Raw genomic sequence first — 9,220 nt, forward strand, 5'->3', positions numbered from 1 at the left:
GACGCAAACTCATCCTTTTTTATGGCTGCATAGTATTCCATGGTGTATATGTGCCACATTTTCTTAATCCAGTCTGTCACAGATGGACATTTGGGTTGATTCCAAGTCTTTGCTATTGTGAATAGTGAAAGATGGCCTTTTCTATAGTCATAGTTTTAAGCAGTGAACCAGGAACCAGAGACATGGTTTTAAATCACTGATTCCGATGAAAGTAGTGTCAAAATTGGGAGGTAAATCTGGTTAGGTTAAGATTCTTTTTGGTTTTCTCTATGTTTTCTTATGAGTTTGTGGTGCTGAAAGGGACATGGCGGGCAATGGAAGCAGGAGGGCTGGCTTTCTTAGACACCCTGTCCCTGGGATTAATTTCATATGCAAAAAAAACAAAAAAAAAAAAAAACCAAATCAAATAGTTACATGGAATGTACTGAAATGCAGAGAAAATTGTTAATCAGCAATAAAAAATAATGAAAGTAATTTTTAGAAACAATATTGTTTTCAACAACAGTATGGTGTGAGGGAAGAACATCGCCTGGGAATCCAAGCCAGTTCTATTCTGAGGTCTGTCACTGCCACACACAGCAGAGGACCAACATACAATGCCTCTCCTGAGCCTAAAAGGCCATGACAAGATCCAAATAAAGGGAAACCTGTATTCCCACAGAATCCAGAGATGGAAGCCATCCAAATGACAAAGACTTTGCATGATTTCAGCACCAATATCCTACTTGTTGCCTAGTGATATTATGAGTGAAGTATCCCTATTCCCACTTTATTAGAAATCTTACACTGCTGATTTTCCCTCTTCCCTGATTCTTCCATTTTCCCTTGTTTTTTGGCTCATTCCCATTGCCATTTAAAGTGACTCTAGATTCTCTCATCTTAATAAACGCTGACAGGATCCCAAATGCCTCTTCCATATCACTGCAATGTTCAGCATGAAAGAAAGATGGTGTAGATATAAGATAAATCTATGATAAATGAGGTTAAGTAAAAACCTTGTAGTACTAAATCTGAATGTGCAAGTAAAGTTCCTATGATCCAAACTGAAGAACTGAAGAAAGGAAAGACTTCCTGTTCCTTCATTATAGTCCCAAGCTCCAAGCAGTGACCAAAGAACCACTGGTATGGTTTTGTTTCTCATATATATATATATATATATATATATATATATATTTTTTTTTTTGACATAGGGTCATGCTCTGTCACCCAGGCTGGAGTCCAGTGGTGCAATCATGGCCCACTGAAGCCTCTACTTCCCAGACTCAAGCAATCCTCCTACGTCAGCCTCCTGAGTAGCTGGGACTACAGGCACGTGCCACCATGTTTGGCTAATTTTTCTTTTTCTTTTTTCTTTTCTTTTTGGAGAGATGGAATTTCACAATGTAACCTGGGCTAATCTTGAACTCCTGGGCTCAAGAGATCCACCTACTTCAGCCTCCAGAGCTGGGACTATAGGTATGAGCCACCGTACCTGGCCCGTATGGTTTTAAGCCAGTGAAAGTAGCATCTATGTTGGAAGGTGGAGCTGGTTAGATTTGCACGATTCTTAGTTTCCTCTGTATTTTCCTATGTTTCTTTTGTGGTTCAAGGTACATTTTCTTCGACTGTGATTAAGGATTGTGTGGTTCATGAGAATATAAAGTAATGAGACCCGTTTTCCCGTAAGACAGATACATTCACTGAGGAATTTATATGCTTTGCTCTGAGATAATATTTGTACAACAAAAAACTTAAGTGGTCCCCAAAGTGTCAATATTTTAGTCTGTGCCAAATAAGATAGCTGAATAAACATAACTGAAGTAACCAAATACTGCCAATTTTATAGCAGCATACAGGCATGTCCTGATTGTGGAGAATAACAGGTATATTCTGTTATTTACTGTTATTAAACATTAATAACTGCAAACCTACTCTTTTACTTGGAAATCAAAAGTATGTGTCTATGTCTAGATATTTGAGTTAGAATTATATCCCAGTTAGGTCTTTAATAATGATCACTCTAAATCCTTATGTCATGCTATCTCCATCCTCAAGTGTAACTAAATCACAGGCATATTTTTCATAATTAACCGCATTTGAAAATCTTGATGCAGAGCAGATAACATATATTCCTGTTGACAAAATATCAGGTACAATATAGATCAGAAATATACGTTCCCAGATTTTATCCCAGAAAATACATGAACTCAAGATGGGGAGCTACCACTTCAGGATTTTTTTTCTTCTAATTGTCTTTGCAAAGATTGTATGATGTATTGATGAAAAGTTGAAATGTAGTGTAATCTACATTATAATGTATAGTTTCCTCTTTAAGAAGTAGTTTATACGTTGGTAACTGGGGATAGCTATCATAAGCTAGAGTTCAGTATGTGTGAAAGAGAATTAGAAAAAAATACTAAACTTATGTGACTGAATCACTTCCACAAAAATTTGGAACAGCCTTGATTAAACAAGAATGAACCAAAACTACAAAAAGTGAACTCAGAGACTCGAAAGTGGAGATTTGTAAAGGCCAGAACTAAATAATTATTATTGTGTCTTGATGCAGTCGCTAAGAATTTTATTGTGTATAATTTTTACTTCAGTGTTGAGCAGCCTTGTGATAGGAAGAACTTCAGTTCTCAACACTTTTGCTTCATCAAGGATGAAATAAAACAAAGAATTTGTGCTATCTTGGTTTTTGGTTATAATAAAAGCTATTCAAACAGTTTTTATGTGTTTATTATTTTCCATCTATTTTTCTGCATGCTCCTCTGTTCGTATGATACTGCATCAGTCAGGCTCAGTGAAATCAGTGGACTGGCCAGGTGAACAAGGCCTGGAACTGGACCAAACACAGGAGGATAATTCAGGAAGGTAGAGAGGAACATCAGGAAGATGAGGTAGTAAATTACAGGGACTCAGCCACAGACATTAAGGTTAACATACAACACTCCCATCTCTAGGACTCTGATTTTGGACGAGTCATGGCGAGACTCTAGTTCTGTAGAAACTGAATGTCAAGCAGAAACTCGTACATAAAAGAAAGAATATCTGTGGGAACTGGAGTGCAACTCAAGCGGATTTATTAATAGCAACCAGATCAGAGTGCTATTACCAGAACAAAGTGCAGAAGTAGTGCAGGGCCATCAAACAGGTTGACTTTTATAGAGAATGGATGATAGGTAGAGTTTCTTATGTTTTCACTGCCTGTGACCTGATTTTTACCAGAACTTGGAGCAAGGCTAATCCTACCAATAGGATTACGTGGCCCTGATTACAGTGTTGGAGGCCTGCTGGGCAGAATTAGGCAGATCATTGTTCACTAAATAAATTATAATTTGTTTAAGTTTAGTACAGGAGTTGCAAACTATGACCTACTGTTTGTTTTTGTATGGCCCATGAGCTAAGAATGATTTGTACATGTTTAAGTTGCTAAAAAAAATAAAAATGAATAATATTTTGTGACTTGAAAATTTTATGAAATTCAATTTCAAGGTCCATAAATAAAGACTTATTGGAACACAGCCATGCGTATCTGTTTTCATATTGAATATGGTTATGTTCATGCTACAATGGCAGAGGTGAGTACTTGTGACCAACACCCTATGCTCTGGAGAGCCTTAAATATTTACTGTCCAGATCTGTACAGAAAAAGTTTGCCTAACTTGGTTTAGTGTATAAAGTCCGTGGATACACAGAAATTTCATAGCACTATATTTAGGGCCTGATCATGTTTAATTCTTTAAGAAGTTGCATACAACTCAGGGTAGAAATAAAAACCATTGCAATTGATGAGTATGATGTTTTGTGACTAAGAATTGACAAAGAGAAGAATTAAGTGAAACAAAGTATAATAGGTAGCCTTTCCTAGCCCTGCTCTGACAGAGGCTAGGACTATTCTGCCTCCTACATCGAGTGGGCCAAATCCTGCCTACAACCAGCAGGATACTAAGCATTCTCTCCTGATGGTGGGCATGATAAAATAGACATGATCTCCCAGGCACCTTTATCTCTGTTGTGTGTTCACTGAACTGCCGCCTCTTCTCTGACCACCCATCCACCTCTAGTGTTGGGTTACCCTCTGTGATTGACCTTTTGCCTTAGTTTTCTTATTAGGGTTCTCATTCCCACTTTGAGGCTAGAACTAGTCCTCAGTTCCAGCCTGATTGACTAGGACCCTGATTCTCTAAGAAATCCTTCCTACTCACATTGCCCCTGGGAGCTGGATCCTGTTTTGCATAGCTTCCTCCTTTAGCTGGCACCTTGCTGTAATCCAAATAGACCATCTGGGATCAGTTCTTGGCAGCAAATGTTTGGTTCTACTGCTTTCCCTTACCCAACTCCAGGACTTGATCATCCTTTGAATAAAGCCCGTTTGTCTCATCCTTTGAACTTTGATTTGACATGCCAAACACCTTTTTTTTTTTTGTTAAATGTTGTGACAGGGTCTTTATCTCTCACCCAGGTTGGAGTGCAGTGGTGTGATTTCAGCTCACTGCAGCCTCAAATTCCTGGGCTCAAGCAATCCTCCCACCTCAGCCTCCCAAGTGTCTGGGAGTACAGTCATGTGGCACAAAGCCCAGCCAATTTTTAAATTTTTTATAGAGGTGGGATCTCGCTATGTTGTACTGGCTGGTCTCAAACTCCTGGCTTTAAAAGTTCCTCCTGCGTTAGCCTCCCAAAGTGCTGGGATTACAGGTGTAAACCACTGCACTTGGCCCCAAACACAATCTTGAAGGTACATTCCTACAACCAAGTTAGTCCATGAAATTTCAATCCAGCCTTTTCCAAGATTCTGTCCTACTCCTTTCCTCTTCTTCCTTTTGCTGAGGTCCCAGCATGCATCATGGTCTAGTATACATTTATTATACTAACCAACAGATCATAGACAATTAGAGCTGGAAGGAATCTTACAAGTTGCAGATGAGAAGACCAATTTAGAGGTCCACAAAGGGGAATATACATATCAGTTCACTTTAACAAACAAGGAATAAGTAGACCCACATCCTCCAATAAGTGCCTTGGAAACAAAAGTTAACTGTAGTTAACCACCTTCAATGAGTCAATTTTGAATTTATTTATTTTTGACCCATCATAAAGAAAAGCCAAAAAACAAAAGCGGGAGAAATCAAAATGACTGTAATAAGTCTGTCCAAAAAAGGAAAAGGAGAAAGAGAAGGAGGAAACCCATAATTTGAGGCTATATGCAAATAGAATTAGTTTTGCCAAGATGTCTCATTGTCTACCACTCCAATTCCCCTTTCCATTTCTGACAGTTGTCTCTTGGATTCTGTGTGACTACTTTAATGTCTAAATCTTTACAAGGAGAATCTCCAAATAAAATCTCAAATTATACTTGCTTGGTTACATTTGATTTAATGATCTGAACGGCACAAGTACTGGCCAACCAAAAAGGAAACCAGCTTATCATCAGCCCTGCCTCTATCTACAGAGGCAAAATGAAAGGAGCACTGAGGCACTTATGGCAATTTCGCAAGGGAATCAGATAAATATCCCTTGCTATCACGGGAAAACAGTGGTGGAGTTAGGGTGGGAGTGGGGATTTGTATAGAGTCTTCCCTGGCTAATTACTCAGAATTATTTCCCTGTAGAGGCAGTGTCCATCTCTTGCATGTGGCTGCTGAAGTGAATCACAGCATAGCAGTTCCAATCAGTTAAGCAATCTTAATGATCAATGCATTTTCCCTCTGCGTTCATTCTGCTGTGAACTAGATCGTGAAGATCGCTGTATCAATTTGATCAACCATGCCTCAAGATTCAATGTAGCTACTGCATGTAGATTTTTAAAATGTCTGTTGCAACAACTCATGCCTCTCCCTGTCACTTATTAATATATTAAGAATTTAATAGCTCTCGACTGGCTAGAGTAGAATACATTTATATTATCCAGCACATAGTAAACCTAATAAATATTTGTTGAGAGCATTTAATGACTAACTCTACAAGTCATAATAGGATAATATAGACATTCATTTGGAAGTAGAGTATACCTTAGATTAGGCCAGTGGTTCTTAACAGGAATGATTTTGCTACCTGCTACCAGGGGACATTTAGCAATGTCTGGAGACATTTTTGGTTGTCACAACTAAGAATGGCAGTGTTTTCTGGCATTGACTGGGTAGAGGCCAGGGATGCTGCTATATATCCTAGAATGTACTAAATGTACTAGACATCCCCTTTAAAAGAATTATTCTGTTCAAAATGTCAAGAGTCTGAGACTGAGAAATCCCAGATTAGGCAGATAATAGACATTGAGAAGTTTGGCTTTTTAAAAGTAGATGAGGAGAAGTGAATGGGAAGAGCTCAGAGGAATTTAGGACAATAAAACTACTTGGGGCAATACAATGGTAGATACATGTCATTGTACATTTGCCAAAATCCACAGAATAAACAGTACCAAGAGTGAACGCAAATGTACACTATGGGACTCTGGGTGGTCATGATGCCTCAATGTAGGTTCATTGATTTTAATGAATGTACCACTCTGGTGCCACATGTTGACAGTTGGGGAGGCTGCGCATGTTGTGGTGGGCAGGAGGTATATGGGAACTTTGTACTTGCTGCTCACTTTTGCTGTGGGCCTCAAACTGCTCTACAAATAAACCCCTGTCATAAAAAGGAGATGAAGGTACCCTTACATCAACTGTTTAAGAGTCGGTGTGTAAGCAGCAACAACCTCTCCTCTCCATCTCTGTCATCTGCTAGGTAGCTGTGAAGCAGAAACCAAGCACATGCCCAAGCAGTGTTTGCAGACCTGGAATCCATGGTCATTGACGAAGTTCGCTCTGGCACATACCATGAGGTCTTCCAATCTGAGCATCTCATCACGGGCAAGGAAGATGCTGCCAATAACTATGCCCGAGGGCACCATTGGCAAGGAGATCATTGACCTCATATTGGGCCAAATTCATAAATTGGCCAACCTGTGCACAGGTCTTCGGGGCTTCTTGGTTTTCACAGCTTTGTCAGGGGAACTGGTTCTGGGTTCACCTCCTTGCTCATGGAATGTCTCTCTGTTGACTATGGTAAGAAATCCAAGCTGGAGTTCTCCATTTACCCAGCCCCTCAGGTTTCCACACCTGCGCTAGAGCCCTACAACTCCACTCTCACCACCCACATCACCCTGGAGCACTCTGATTATGCTTTCATGATAGACAGTGAGGCCATTTATGGCATCTGTTATGGAAACCTTGATATTAAGCACCCAACCTACACTAACCTGAATAGATTCATAGGTCAAATTGTGTCCTCCGTCACTGCTTCCCTGAGATTTGATGGAACCCTAAATATTAATCTGACAGAACTGCAGACCCACCTGCTGTCCTATCCCTGCATCCAGTTCTCTCTGGGCAGCTATGCCCTCTGATATGGTTTGGCTCTGTGTCCTCACCCAAATTTCATTTTGTAGCTACCATAATTCCCACGTGTTGTGGGAGAAACCTGGTGAAAGATGATTAAATCATGGGGGTGGGTCTTTCTGGTGATGTTCTCATGATAGTGAATAACTCTCACAAGATCTGATGGCTTTTAGAAACTGGAGTTTCTCTGCACAAGCTCTCTTTTTGCCTGCTGCCATCTGTGTAAGATATGACTTGCTCCTCCTTGCCTTCCACCATGATTGTGAGGCCCTCCCCAGCCATGTGGAGCTGTAAGTCCAATAAACCTCTTGCTTTTGTAAATTGCCCAGCCTTGGGTATGTATGTCTTTATCAGCAGTATGAAAACAAACTAATACACCCTCATCGTCTCTACTGAGAAAGCCTACCGTAGACAGCTTTCTGTAGCAGAGATTACCAATGCTTTCTTTGAGCAAGCCAACCAGGCGGTGAAACATGACCCTTACTATGGTAAATACATGGCTTGCTGCCTGTTGTACCATAATGATGTGGTTCCAAAAGATGCCAGTGCTACCATTGCCACCATCAAGATTGAGTGTACCATCTAGTCTGTGGATTGGTGTCCCACTGGCTTCAAGGTGGCATTAATTACCAGCCTCCCACTGTGGTGCCTGGCAGAGACCTGACTGAGATACAGAGAGCTGTGTGCATGTTGGGCAACAACACAGCCATTGCTGAGGCCTGGGCTCACTTGGACCACAAGTTTGACCTGATGTATTCCAAACATGTCTTTGTTCACTGGTAAGTGGGTAAGAAAATGGAGGAAAGAGTTTTCTGAGGCTCGTGAGGACAAGGCTGCCCTTGAGATGGATTATGAGGATGTTGGTGTGGAGTCTGTTGAAAAAGAGGGTGAAGAAGAATACTAGAGTTAAAACAGCAGAGACAGGAGAATCGCTTGAACCTTGGAGGCGGAGGTTGCAGTGATTCGAGATTGCGTCCTTGTACTCCAGCCTGGGGCAACAAGAGCGAAACTCCGTCTCAAAAAACAAAAAACAAAAAACAAAAAAACAAAAACCAAAAAAGAAATCAGCACAGATGCTGCTTTCACAGGGAAGCTTATTCTGTTTTAAACATTGAAAAATTGTGGTCTGAAGAGTTAATTTGTATGCAGCAGTGTATACTCTCATATACAATTACTGACTTAGGCTTTAAAACATGTATGCTGTATTACAGAGTGAAGCTGTGAATTTCTGTGATGGATTTTAAATAAAGTATTGCTTGTCTTTTTTTTAAAAAAAGGATATGAAGTAGTTGGAGATAGAACTTTGGTTTTCAAAAATTAGTTTGTCTTCATTCTAAAATATTTTGGAGAAAACTGAGGACATGTTGAAATATTTACCTTATGTGTCAAAATGGCATATGTCATGTGACATGTTTTTTTTAACTTTTGTTTCCATGTAGTTTTTTTTTAAGTCATTTTCATTAACCACCTTAATTACAACCAATTTCAAATTGCACTTGTGGTACTCTCGACATGTATGATTGCCCCACTTCTAAGCAGGTTTAAGGAGACCCTGCTTGCAATTTTCATCCTTTACTAGTAGCAAGGGAGAGCTGAAAAGGAGCTTTCAATAGGCTGTGTTTTACAATGTATGCAGAGCAATGACAAATTCACTTAAATCCAGTATCAGGTTCTAAAAATATCTGTGATGCAGGGAGGGACAGAAATAGTGCTGGTAAAAGATATTTCAGTCTGCTGCCTGCTAGACATACTGGGAACAATACTGTGTACTATCTGCCATACCCAAAATTCCATTCACAAAGTGAAGAGTAGCATGATCTACAAAAGTCATTTCCAATAGACCAATAATAGCCTCAAGG

The 9,220-nt window shown here is 39.9% G+C and overlaps 1 pseudogene; it reads left to right on the forward strand.

The window, feature by feature from the left end:
* LOC111536690 overlaps positions 1–8,265 on the forward strand; it is a 41,336-nt pseudogene extending 33,071 nt beyond the window's left edge.
* Positions 8,266–9,220: the final 955 nt, after the last annotated feature.

This window comes from Piliocolobus tephrosceles, chromosome 12 (assembly GCF_002776525.5).
Source record: "Piliocolobus tephrosceles isolate RC106 chromosome 12, ASM277652v3, whole genome shotgun sequence".
Classification (NCBI taxonomy): Eukaryota; Metazoa; Chordata; class Mammalia; order Primates; family Cercopithecidae; genus Piliocolobus; species Piliocolobus tephrosceles.